The sequence below is a fragment of the Schistocerca serialis genome, chromosome 2 (assembly GCF_023864345.2).
Source record: "Schistocerca serialis cubense isolate TAMUIC-IGC-003099 chromosome 2, iqSchSeri2.2, whole genome shotgun sequence".
In the NCBI taxonomy this organism is placed as follows: Eukaryota; Metazoa; Arthropoda; class Insecta; order Orthoptera; family Acrididae; genus Schistocerca; species Schistocerca serialis.
The window spans coordinates 393,512,436-393,527,266 of NC_064639.1; positions in this window are offsets into that span (position 1 = coordinate 393,512,436).

Consider the following 14,831-nt stretch of genomic DNA (forward strand, 5'->3'; position numbering starts at 1 on the left):
GCTGTGGTCATAAGTCCCCAAGAACTTAGAACTACTTAAACCTAACTAACCTAAGGACATCACACACATCCATGCCCGAGGCAGGATTCGAACCTGCGACCGTAGCGGTCGTGCGGTTCCAGACTGTAGCGCCTTTAACCGCTCGGCCACTCCGGCCGGCCATTTCCATTTGTAATCAGTCGTTTCACTGGACTCATTTTTCGTCCATTTGGAAGCAAAAAGTTTGTTAGTATACTCCTTTTACCCTTTGGATTGTGATCAACAGTGTGAGAAATATTTTCTGTAAATCTCCAACAAAGAAATCTACTTCCCCGTTTTTCATTTGGAGGTTATAGCTTGCGTCCCTTGGTTTGACTGCTGTTACCTTTCTCATGTGAAGGGGTGTATGCACGTTTTACGCAAAGTAACAATACGTAGTACAAAATTAGACGGAATCATCCTGAAATGGTTCAAACATTATCCATAGATTTGTTTCTGCACTGAGGTTTGGTCACATTTGAACAGATACGGTATCCATCATTCAGTCCGCAGCTGCGTCTGGATGACGGGGTTTCGGGTATGATTCCCGGCAGGGTTGGGAATTTTCTCTCTGTCCGTGACTGGGAATCATCATCATTATCATTATCATTCGTGACAGTGGCTAGAGTGGATTGTGAAAATGTTGGATTGAGAAAAAATTGGCTCTTTGTACGGGCGCTGGTGCCCGCGCAGTTGAGTGCCCCACAAATCAATCATCATCATCGTCATCATCCATCATCCAGTGGTTAGCACACTGGACTGACATTCGAGAGGACGACGGTTCAATCCCGCGTCCGGCCATCCTGATGTAGGTCTTCCGTGATTTCCCTAAATCACTCCAGGCAAATGCCGGGATGGTTCCTTTGAAAGGGCATGGCCGACTTCCTTCCCTATCCTCCCGACATCCGACGAGACCGATGACCTCGCTGTTTGGTCTCTTCCCACAAACAATCCAATCCATCAACCACATGATACCTTCCCAAAATTAATGTCCTTAAGGCATACAAAGACAAACAATAAATTCTCGAAATTAGCAATGTGAGACTGTGCATCTCTCTGAGTAATAGACCTATCCAGATTCCATCACACTCCACTTAAGACTCCAAGTAACGCGTAAACTGTGCAACGTAATCGCTATCTTGAAATGCCTTAACATTGAATCATAAGGTATAGAAATTGTAATAATCCTAGTATACAGCAATCCATTCTGAAAATTGAATAAATCAGTGAACTGAACGGAACTACGTGCTCTTTCAAATAAAAATTCAGATGAACCATAAACCGATTATTTATTATATTAACCAATTACAAAGTATTGACATCAACATTCTACGAAAAAACTAATTAATTGGCTGACGACAACGAACAAGATAGTCAAACGGAGGGATGGCTACCGTATCATAGCTGCACATTATATCATTAATCAAATGGTTCAAATGGCTCTGCGCACTATGGGACTTAACATCTGAGGTCATCAGTCCCCTAGAACTTAGAACTACGTAAACCTAACTAACCTAAGCACATCACACACATACATGCTCGAGGCAGGATTTGAAACTGCGACGTAGAGGCCGCATGGTTCCAGACTGAAGCGCCTAGAACCGCGCTGCCACACCGGCCAGATATCATTAACCCAACACAACCCAACGATTCATTGAGAAACTCCATTGGTCGACTGAGTACCACATCAAACGATAGTGGGGCACTAGTCGGGTTTAGCGGAGCTGTGGCAACGGTGCGCTTTTTGTCTTAACATTAGGCCCCATATAGTCGTGCTGCAGTATGCACTCACCATCTGTTGTAGTGGAAGGACCGTGGCCAGGCTGAAAACGCCAATCAAGAAAAAATGTACTCTCTTCCGCCAATGCCGTATCATTGCCACGTTTAACAAATCCCCACTCGTGAATGTTGTCAGTCACGGGCCAATCAGAGCACATCATCCTCGCTAATTTATCCTAGAAATTCCCGTCTGATATGAGCCGGCGATGGGCAAATAAGAGCGTAGTACACTTCTGAATTTCCCAGTGCCAAACCACATTCCAAGACTTGTACTGTTCAGCCATAAATCGTGGTGTCCCACCAAGCATTTGGAACAACTGCCTTCGGCGAGTCATGCCACAGGTCGCTGACCCCGACTCAGTGACTAGAACTGGTATATTCCGTCAGCTTCCATCGGTGGTCACTTGACACTCGCAGGCCAGCAGGAAGGTTTGAGTGCCCACGACACACCTGCCATCTTCATATCAGTGTATGGGCTATGCATTTCTCAATTATTCACAAACTGGAGCTATTAGCCCCCTTATTACTGAAAATTTATAAATTACATTTCCCCGTAATAAATCAATTAGACTTAAAGTAATGCAACTAAAATGCCCTGCCTATCGCCAACTCTATGTCCTACATCTCTAAATGACGCCGGATGATGTCCAACATACCGTAAAAAGATTAATATTTGATTTAAGGGTACTAGTTTTTCACAGCCACCGGTCTGATGGTTGTGATACGAAGAATTCCTGAACTTCCCGACATGGTCTTCTGCCACGTAGCGTTGCACACGGTATCACTGTATTGAGACACCACGTTTCCGAAGCAGTCTTCGTTCTTCAGTTTCTTGTTCTTCTGATTTAAATCAAAATCGTTGTCACTGAACGTGTAAACTGAGTTCCTGCCGAAAGTATTTCTCATCTGGAATGAGTCGAATTCGTTTATCTCATCATATTTGTAAATTCAATTTACTTTGAACAACAAGTAAAGATTATATGAGACGAAAAGAAACTGCTTGCCTGGTAATTAATTTGCAGCAAGAACTGGTAAAGCGAAACACCGAAAGCCCATAGTTTAATACAAGTTCGGTTTTCTACGAGAAGTGTGCAAGACTGAACCACGAAAAACTGTGAGCATACGGGCGCAGATCGCTTTGGAGCAGGGTCATTGAACGGTTTGGAGCCAGTCAGAAGAATTTCCTCTGATGAGTCGAAACTAGTTGCAACCGTCCATTGGCCGCAACTCCAGAAGCTTTCGGCCAGTCAGAACCACAGCAACTGCAAGAATGCCTGCGTCGAATGCATTCACTCGGTTCCAGTGGTTGTAACCGTATCTCGGACAAACACGTGTAACAAATCCCCGCCCCTGAGTGTCGTCAGTCACGGGCCCATCAGAGCACATCTTCCTCGCTAGTCTGCCCCAGAAATTCCCGTCTGACGTCAGTAAATCACATTCCAAGACTCTTACTTTTCCGCCATAAATTGTGGTGTCCCAGCAAGCACTTGAAACTGTTACCCTAGGCCATCTCAAGAAGCGAGTCGTGCTACAGGCCGCTAACCCCAGGATTAGTGACAACGATCACAGACATTTTATAAAATACATTTCCCCGAAATAAATCAATGGAATGAGACTTTAAGCAGATGCAGCAAATGTGTCCTGCCTATCGCCAGTCGTGACGCCGGGCATGTAAATTTAGTATAAACAGAAGCAAGAAAGCCAGACGGCTTGTAGCCTTCCAAACTGATTACGGTTTAAATAAAGGAATTTCTTTCAGTACATGTAACTGGTTGCTGTGATTTGAGTACAATCTGTAAACGTGTAGCAGTCAATCCTGAAAACGTGTAGTACTGAATCAAGGCCTTCACTTTTTGGCAATACACTGGAAATAATAGAAATTAGCTTTGCATCATTTCATTTGTGAACTCAGTGTGATCTTCTGAACGGATCACAGCGAAATAAACGTTCGCAAATGATTTATTAACTTACAACCACTGGTTGGAATAATTTCTTGTTATCATCCAACCTGAAATCTGACAGTAAGTTTCGCTGTAACAGGGATGGGCAATGACAGATCTATGCATCAAAATTATTAGTGTGATGACTTATCGAAATTGAATGTTATTGCATGACACAATTACTGGTACTGAATGGTGTGAAACGCAATAGGTAATATAAAGAGCGGCTATCATTTCCGTTCTAAAGAAGTTTCATGAAGTTGTATGCACAGCGGGGTTTCGTTTCAAATTTTTCAGTGCATGCAACAAATTCTCATGGTCACCTCCACCATGGCAGTCCCTTGCCAGAGATCTGAATGGGGCTCTAACCTGGAATTTTTGCCATTACAAATTTTATGACACTTTTTCTGTTACAGGCCACATGTCATGTGGATACACATCATGTGTCTTTCATTCTATGGTTTCCATCACCTTCTGCATGATTTACTACAGCAAAAATTTCTAAAGAACGCTCTTTCTTACCAATATTGTGTTGTTGCGCTACGGCACCCTTGAGAGACCGTAGGCCCCACCGGCTGCGCCCGTCGGCGGCTGCATCTGATGTAGCCTCTGACACGACACAGACAAGTTGAACTCTATAACATATGGAAAAACCAATAAATTTATAGCCAGTGACTCCAGTGAAGGCGTAAACCTTTCACGCAGCTATAATTTAAGATAGCAAACACGGAATTAACCGATCAGAATGATTAATTATTTCGATAAATACCGACACAGCTCATATTGTGGGTCATATAGACCAACTTTCAGAAAGGAGTTGAAAATTAATGACCAGTCAGATTTTACATTTCCTCTATAGATAACCACAGTGAAAATTGAAAGGAATCTTAGTATTTAATTCCATAAGAGGGGTTATAGGAGCACTTGGCGATTAAGTGGCTTAACTAACCTAAGTAACACCGAATACCAGGCCGGCCGCGGTGGCCGAGCGGTTCTAGGCGCTTCAGTCCGGAACCGCGCGACAGCTACGGTCGCAGGTTCGAATCCTGCCTCGGGCATGGATTTGTGTGATGTCGTTACGTTAGTTAGGTTTAAATAGTTCTAAGTTATGGGGGACTGATGACCTCAGATGTTAAGTCCCTTAGTGCTCAGAGCCATTTGAACGAAAGCAAGCTAATGCGAAGAGCCGACACACGGCTGGTGCCAGAGATAAAGAGATGGCGCGAAGGCTCACATAAGATCAGAAGATGACAGCGGAGTACTGCTGAAATCCACCATCTGTTCAAAATAAATATTATGTGTGATCTTGGTTCCGAAGTATTCCTTCCAGATTGGCCTTCCCCCCCCCCACCAGAACGTCTGTAATATATAATTTAAGATTGGGCGTAAGAAACGCAGCAGTGCCTACAGAGGTCCATCCTTGTTGGCCGGCACCTGGACGCAGACAGAGTGAGGGAGAGAGTGGGACACTGCTTTTCACAGCCAAATGTAATGATTTACGTAACTGTTTGACCACTTGAAATGAGTGCTAGGTAGGGAGACCAGCGCCCTTTGAGACATCTTAAAACTGGTCGGCACTCAGAATATTTATCGGTTAGCCAACAAAAATCACAAGATGCCAGATAAACGCTGAGAACTAAGTCTTTGTTATTGAAAGCAGTCTGCAGACAGTTACTCGATAACAGGCGCCTTCTCAGGCAGTCTTGACTTGACGGTTAGTGACTTTCATTTGGCTATCTTGAACTTAGACGCAACTTGTTGGTAAAGGGTCAGAGACTGATTCCCTCCAGTAACTTTTCACATTGAGGACGTGCTTGCAATTAGATGTTCAACAAGCTTTCAACCCTGGCTGTAGATGCAAACACATATCCTTCTGTAGCATTTTCTATCATTTTGTTCATTAACTCTCAGCAATCACTGTACCGCTTCCATTATTACTAATGTTTATCCACTCATTTGGCTCAAACCCCAGATCCCATATCCAAGTGCTAAGTCTTTAGTTTATTATAGTCAATGATTGATAAATCTTTTCTTTTGCAGTTACGTGTAATAAATTGAGTTAATAGAGATTCTTCTTTAATTTCGCATGTAAGTAAACATCTTTATCATTTTATTTAACATTTTACGCTTATTTTGATGCCTGCATTACAACCAGGAAGTGAGTACATTTATGTTTGTATGTCCCTGCATACGCAGAAGTATGGTTACTGTAATGGAATCAGCATATCTGTGGCCTAAGGACAGTGTAGACCACGAGTGCTTAACCTTTTTAGGCTCAAGATCTACTACATTCCATTTAGCCCATTTAGAGGTCTACTAATTTAATAACTCTTAAAGGTTGAAGCACAAAACAACGCCGTAGCCGAAATGAATCACTCTTTTACTCAGTTTACATAAAAAGTAATTTTTTCTGGATCAAAAGTTGTAGGCCCACTACGCAATTTAACAGATACTGCATATACAAAAAAATTAAAATCTACCTCGACATAAACGTTGAAATGAAAAAGGCTAGGGCCTTCCGTCGAGTTGGTTGTTCACCTGGCGGAAATCTTTTTAGTTGATACCACTTCGGCGACTTGCGTAACGAGTCATAAATGCCGAAAAATATTTACTGGGATATTTGGCATTGGGTGTCATTGTGAAGTTTATTATAATCTGGTGGATAATTTGTCAGAGCCAGTCTCACACAGTCTGAAAGATGAGCATCAGTCAGTTTATTTCTATACTTACATTACACTGTGTTCGTCGTTAAAAACGATGTTTCACTTAGATAAGTTGATTAAAAAAACGATAAAACATATTATGCCACTTTTACAATGTTAGGCTATGTTTTCAATCTCACTAATTTCGAAATGCGATCTTCATTGTATTCTGACTTTAAGGAAATATAACTTTAAAATAAAATATTTCGTCTTCAAGTTTAGTCTCGCTAGAAGAGACAAGAATATTCATTTTACTTCAGATATCTTCTACATCCACTTTTTTGAAACGTTCAGCTATGATAGCTAGAACAGGTTTCATTGTCTCGATATCTGAAAATCGGTTTTCAAACTCTGTTTCCAGTGGTGTCACCTCGCCCGTATAATTTGCAGCTCCTTGATCCAATGATGTGTGTTGCACCGATTGTTCTAACTGTATTTGAGAAAAGTGTTTCACATTTCATTACGATTCGTGAGTAGTTGTTGCTCCCGCAGAGGAAAGACTGTCGCTTGGTGCTATCGTAAACGGCGGTGAAAGGGAAGTGGAGAGGAAAGGGATGGAAACAATGTTATCAGATGTACCACCTACAAACACAATGCGAAACACTCGATGTAAACAAACTGCTATTTACAAAGACGGTCCATCAAAACAGACTTCGGACAAAAGTTTTGAAAGGTCAGCTCACAATGCCATGGTGATAGACCGGTCGATCGCGATCGGCGGGTTGACCACCCATAGTGTAGAGCATTGTGAACCTTTGCTTAGACAGCATCACAAGTCTATGGTAATAAGATTTGGCATAGGTAACGAAGATAACTAGGGACCCTTTCAAGCTGGGAATATCAACCTTAATTAGTGGTCCAGATCGTCAACCCACAAAGCGCACGTTAGATAACGATGTAACACGTTTAGTCGCCTGCCTGTGTACCGACAGCGCTTCCAATACGCCGCGAGTGCTTTCCGGCCGGCGAGCCGTCGGCGCCACTTTCCCGTAACTGATGACCGGTGCTTCTGACAGGTTAATAATTGCGCAGCGAGTGCGGTCGATATAAAGTGCTTCAATTAACCTGCAATTGCCTGGCCAACAATCGAGCACGGGACGGGGCGGCGTAGCGCAGCCCCAGTCTGGGACCAACAACAGCAGCAACGGCGGCGTCGGCGGCAGCAGTGCGTTCGTCATGTGGCTGCCACGAACACTGCGCCGCGTAGCTCCCCCATTGCGAACATCACTCGTTTCGGCTACGCATGACGGTTCTTTTCGCATAACCAGAGGCAAAAAAGGTTTTTCCAGTATTTTTCTGTCTGTCAAAAACAATTTCTAGAGGAAACAATGAAAGCCGCAGCACGGCTAAAAGAGCAAAACACTGGAAAAGCACATACATAATGGGGCCGCAGTACATGATCGCAGTATTGTATTAATACACCAAAACGTACAGAGTGGTTCCAGAACCGTTAACTCAAGAGGTGTTGGCTCTCAGACTGCGCGAAAATGATTGAACTCGTTCTCTGAGGTAATTTTCGGCAAAATGCTACTATACGCTCCCTTCCTTCTTGAAATCGTTAACTCAACCACTTTTTGTTGTTAGCTGCATTATCCCCTTCTTAGCTTGTTATAGACACGAATTACAGAGACGTGTTGCGGTTTCCAAGACTGCGCCTCGTGAACCTGTTTTGTTCAGTAGGCTGTAGAGGTAAGATGTTGGTGCCCAAATGAAACAATCTATATATAACTCAATTCTAATTTATTAAACAGACTCGATACTTTGGCAACTAACCGTGACTAAACAATTTTGCCTGGCACATGACTCGCAGCCAGTCAAAGCTTATCAAAATCTAACTGTTCCTATTGCTCTGAGGTTATCAAGCAATCATTGCTCAAACTGCAGAGAAAAACAATAGGGCAGTGTTACAATTTACACCAAAACAAGCAGTCACTTAAATTCAGATAAAATGAATTAACTGGATAAATAAATGAAAGAACCATTAAGTGAAACTAGCCGAAGGTTACAAAATTTAAAAAGATTCAAAAATACTCACTTGACGGCTGCTCCAAAATATACGTCTGACTTGCAGTCAAGGAAATTCATAATATAAAAACCAAGAATGAAAGTTGAACAAACAACAAAATCCAACTGTCTTAACGAACAATGTGGAGACGCTCTATACAAGTAAGTTTTAGCAGCAACAGCTGCTTCAGGCCTAATAGCTCACAACAACAACTCATAAACTTTCAGGTAATTTATCCAAGACAGTTATTCAAGAAATCTGATATCGCTTAAACTTTATAGGGCTCGGTCCAAGATACAATTCAGTGCCCAAAAGCTTCACAAACCATTCAGTTCTAACTGGCGAGTTAACAGCTTTGTTTATTATTTAACAGAGACACGAGCTTTACAGACGGAAGGCTCAACCAAAACATATCAAATGGGCACACCAAAAGGCGTCAAGTTTCAATAGTAATTAATCCTGCGCCCAGAACACAACGATATAGTTTCCTGAGACAGAGGTCAAACTAGTGGACCAAGAATTATACCTTTTGTCATAGTGACTAGCAAGCCGTGGAACAAATTTTTACGCGTTCTCGGATTCATGCCACTTGCGTAATCAAACATCAATTCCAAGACAGTGGTACACCTCTGTGCTCTTAAAAGCCGGCCGGTGTGGCTGAACTGTCGTAGACGCTTCAGTCTGGAACCGCGCGACCGCTACGGTCGCAGGTTCGAATCCTTCCTCTGGCATGGATGTGTGTGATGTCCTTAGGTTACTTAGGTTTAAGTAGTTTTAAGTTCTAGGGGACTGATGACCCCAGATGTTAAATTCCATACTGCTCAGAGCCATTTGAACCATTTGCGTTTAAAACAACTTGGCCATAACTGAAACATACAACATGGTAGTTACCAAACTATCCAACGTAAAATCAAATGGAACAATTTTACACCAAATTATGTATCACCTAAAGCTTTGTTTCAAATACTGGAACTTAACATCTGTTTAACCTGCTACCTTGTTTGACCATGGTTCGTACCAGATCTTTGATTAACAAACGTACTGTAATGCAGGTAGTCAAATTCAACGTCTCGACCCATTTGCCGTTACACGGTACAATATAGAAACTACGACCGGCTCATAGTCGGGCTGCAACAGTAATGGACACAACATCTAATTTCAGTAATATAACATACAGATCTGAATGCACAAGGTGAAAATAATTACGTGTGAACTGCCACTGATATATACCAGCCCACTCGGTTTCGAATTAATGTCGCCACAAGACAAGACAATTTTAAGCATTAACAATTATCTCCAGTTAACAGAAAATTTATACATCACAATAATTACAAAACACAAATCCGAACGCTCATCGGATAAGATTACAATATGCACGATATGCCAGCACATTAAATCGGATCAAACTGTATAAAAGTTTAGTAGGCTTGTGATAATTTAAATGGTACAGCCAACAGCCTAGTTGCACTCAGCCTAACTCGCAGAGAAACAATCACAATTCAACACAAATGCCTTGGCCACAGAAATATCAGAATCTGCTTAATGGCCAGACGCTGGGATGTTCACCATAAGGTCCAATCTGCAATCTGACCGGCAAATCAACGCTCAGCCGCTGCCTGCGCAATTTCAGACGGCTGTCCAACGTGACTGCCGCGGCACGACATCCGCCTGCTCCAGTATCCGCTGCCTCCTTGCGACTTTGCTCGGTCGGTGGCAACAGTGCCGCATGGTGCTCAACACACTGGAACGGGCCTCCAGGCTGTGTCCAGACGGAAACTCAACTCCACTTTGCTGGCGCTGCGCGAGCCTCCGTGTCTGCGTTTTCGGCAGATCACGGACCTCTCAGCTAGGCAAGTCCCCAGGCCAAAATCAGGAAACGCCACTCGATCAACCGATGGCCCGACGCCTTGCCAGAGAATTTGCGTGTGTCACACAAGTACAAAATATGTTCACATGACTGCGTCAATTTTAACAATCCTAAGTGTAATGAAACTGTTTTTCGATTGATGGAGGAAAATGTCAGTGACACGGATCAAAAAGTGGAAGATTTTTAAAAAGCTAGTGTTTATAAATCTACTAGAGGAGGGCCACTGAAAGGAAGAACTTCAGGACAATTGTGATGGTGACTTTTCCTTTTCTACAGTAAAATGCATAACATGCTAGTTAAAATGTGATTTGTGAGGTGATAAAGCGAAATGTAGATTCCAGTAGCGAATGTTAGTTTTGCAAACTTTGTTGTTGTATCTACCGAGCACAGTTTTCATGTGCAATTTTAAGATGTGGAATTTAGTTTCATGTGAAAGTTTGCTTGATACAGAGATACTTCAGAAAGCAAAATTCAGTTCTCTAGGAAACGATGAACTCGCTGCTTTGTCCCCCCCCCCCCCCCCCCCAAATGAACCAACCAACCAATCAGTTCTTTAACAGTTCTTCTATGCGCGCTGAGCCGTGCGTGGCTCGTGTTCGTGCTATCTCTTATTTAACATCCTGTTTTTGCCGTACTGGCACCTCGTTATGTTAGTTTCCATTACTTGTGTCACTGAGTTGCTGCTTTGCCTGCCCGTGAGCGGCAGCAGCAGCGCTTATCGATATAAACCCCGCCGTAGTATCTTTGCTGGACTGCTGTTACTTCCCCGTCGTCGTGTGTCGAGAAGTCAATTGGAAACGTCGTGCAGTGCAGTTCGGGCCCTGGCAGTGTTTGAGTTGGCACGCGGCGCAAGTTCAAACGGGGAGCAGCAGCAGTGAGGTCCGGACCGCCATGACTCGCCCAACGGTTGCCGACACACCTGATTGGAGTGGGGATGAATTTGGTTGGTCGTCGGTTGGTCGTCTTGCCGGACGACGTGTATTTGGCCGGCGATCGCTTATGGGTTGGCTGTGTGTGCCGACGCGTGATTCGTCCTTGTTACTGTGCAGTCACTGCCGTTAGCATTGTCTAGTTCTTCGTACAAGTGTTCGTGAAACAGTGTGTAGTTTGTGTGATTTTGACTGACAAGTTATTTTAAATGTTGTCGGCGTACTGGCTCTGAAGAGTCGGTCGATTGGCATGGGGCAGTGAGGAATTCTCGGCGGGGCGTAGTTTGGCAGGTGACCGCTAGCGGTCTCTACGCGGTGTCGGAGAGTGTGGTACTGTTCCCGTTCACCTGACCAGAAGCCTGCTCCTGCCACCGAACTTCACTAATCCCCTTTTTAAATTTTGTAACCTACCTGCCCGATTGAGGGATCCGACGTTCCACACTCCAATCCGTACAATGCCAGTTTTCTTTCTCCTAATAACGACGTCCTCTTGAGTAGTCCCCGCCCGGAGATCCGAATGGGTTACTATTTTACCTCCGGAATATTTTACCCAAGAGGACGCCATCATCATTTACCCATTTAGTAAAGCTGCATGCCATCGGGAAAAATTACGGCTGTAGTTTCCCCTTGCTTTCAGCCGTTTGCAGTACCAGCAGAAAAAGACCACTTTGATTAATGTTACAAGGCCAGATTAGTCAATCATTCAGACTGTTACCCCTGCAACTACTGAAAATGCTGCTGTCACTCTTTAGGAACCACACGTTTGTCTGGCCTCTCAACAAATATCCCTCCCTTGTGGCTGCACCTACGGTATCGCTGAGGCACGCAAGCCTCCTCACCAACAGCAAGGTCCATGGTTCATGGGGTGGGGTTAGGGGATGTGTACATATATGTGTGAAATAAATTACATATAAGTGAAAAGTATTTACTATGGAAAAAGCATGGGTGAAAAGCTCCTCCTAACCTCTGGATCGATTTCAGCTAATCTTGGTACACTTATTACTTACTATCTAGAAAGAATTACTGTGTGGGTAAGACCCAGCAACCTCCTATCGTGGTTATCGTGGCAGGGGTGGTGAAGTGGAGAGAGAAGGGAGTAGGATAAGACGGGCAGACAGCGAGGGGCGAAGATTTGGTACTGGGGAGGAGAGAAAGAGTCGGGGAAAAGAAGGAGACAGTGAGAGGCTGGAGTGGGATCCACACACAGCTAAGGGGAGGGCGTCGCAAAAGGGAAGAGGGGGAGATGAACTAACAGGAGACGGACAGAGCAGGGGAAGGGGAGATAATGGGCAGAGAGAGGCGGTGAGGAGAGGGACATAGAAAGGGGGAGAACACGGACAGAAGAGGTGTAGGAGGAGGTATGTTGAGCATGACTTTGCTCACAACGGAGAGAATGGCTACATAATGGTGTAGCAACTGCAGTCGTAGGAAAGCTGGACAGGAGCAGAAATGATTAGCAAACATTCGTACATCCATAGTTGAAATGGAGGACAGCTGGTATAAATTTATATTAAAAATGAAGAAATTCCTCCAGTTGTATTTAAGGAGTCGATTTTATTTTGGCCACTAGTTTCAACGTTGTAACAACGTCGTCTTCAGGCCCGTACACTTGTTGACGTTAACTGCGTGCGGCTGATACTACAAGTCAGTGGTGAGATATGGACGTCTATGTCTCACCACTGACTTGTAATATCAGCCGCACGCAGTTAACGTCAACAAGTGTATGGGCCTGAAGATGACGGTGCAAAGCAGAATGATGCCTTGGTGGACTCCAAAGGCATGTTGATGGGCAAAATATCAACAAACCGCAGTGCTACAAATCTGGTTGGCTGAACATGGCCAACCAATGCACATATAGTGCAACAGAATCCGCAAATCAAGTTCTGCTGTTTGGGCAATTAAACGGAAAGCTATGCAAAGCAAATGTTCAAATGTGTGTGAATTCCTAAGGGACGAAACTGCTTAGGTCATCGGTCACTAGACTTACACACTACTTAAATTAACTTAAACTAACTTATGCTAAGAACAATACACACACCCATGCCCGAGGGTGGACTCCAACCTCAGACGGGAGCGGCCGCACAGTCCGTGGCATGACGCCTCAAACCGCGCGGCCACACTGTGTCCTGTGCATCAATGTAGAAACAGGAAACAGAAAACAGAGGACTCATCGAATGTTGAATCTGGGCCAACAGGGAGGCGAGAAAGGGCATCCGCGTTGGCATGTTTAGAAGTAGGCCGATACAAAATCTCATAGTGTTAATTTGGTGAAACAAGAGCCCACTGTCGCAGCTTCTGCCCTGAGTAATCTGGGACTGGCTGAGTAGGATTAGACAAAGATTGTAGAAATTTATGGTCAGTCACCAAGTAAAATTTTGTCCTAAGAAGATACTGGTGAAAATTATACCATAAACAATGGGGAGGGCTTCCTTTTTAATTTGCGAGATTAATTTGAGTTGTATTAACAGCGTCGAAGCAAATGCAGTCGGCCTGCCAACAGCACCAGTTTATGTGACAAAACTGCGCCAATGCCGTAAGAGGAAGCATGCACAGCCAAGACCACAGGTTTCGCTGGATCGAAATGGGCAAATTATCGATCACTAAGCAAAGTATCTTTCAGCTTCTGGAAATCAGACTGACAATCTTGCGACACCTGCGCAAGTGATGAGCGGTATTAGGACAAATCGGATGTAAGATGTGAATTCCCTAACACAGACAGCAATTCCGGCACATTTCGTGGGAGTGGATGGACACTGATAACCAGCGAATGTGACTGCAGCGGGTGAACACTCTGCCCATTAATGATTCAAGTTCTGCCTGGAAAAACGCTCCTTTGTCTCCATTACGTTTAAGACCAGATGCAGACAACACCTGAAACATAGTGCAAGGATAGCTAATCTGTACTTCATGAGTATAACCTAAGATAGCAATGTCATCCAAATACCTAGAGAAAAAAAGAACGTTTGCAGTCAGTGGCTCCAGAGAACAATTAAATGCAGTGGGTGTGGAAGTACTGCCAAATGGCAATCCCAGATATTTGAAGAGATCCAGATAAGTATCAATGACAAAGACTTGTTATGACTACTCATCCAGAGTTGTTTGCAAGTAAGTGTTACGGTAATAAATTTTGAAAAAGTAACGACCGGAGCCCAAATTATCCATCAGTTCGCCCAGGCACAGCAAGGGATAATAATAAGACTGTTTGGAGATTGACAGTTTTCTTAAAATCTGTGCACATCTGGAGTCCGTCAGACAGCTTCTTTACAACAACAAGAGGGACGCCCACAGACAGTAATGCGTGTTATAACCGCATTAACTTGCAAAGCAGTAAGTTCCCAATCCAACCACTCTCAAGGAGCATGAGGAAAAGGACGAACTGTAACAGAACGTTCTGTGCATTGTCCTTCATTGTGACATGGGAAACAAAATTATTGACTTTGGCTCAGAAAACAAATCATAAAAAACTTGCAATACTGTGCCAATGATCAAAGGAAAACACAGAAAGAACATTGTCGAGTGGCAAGATCAACGATCATGTGACGTATTTTAGCGAGGACATGACTTCACACTTTGTGCTAGACATGGTACATG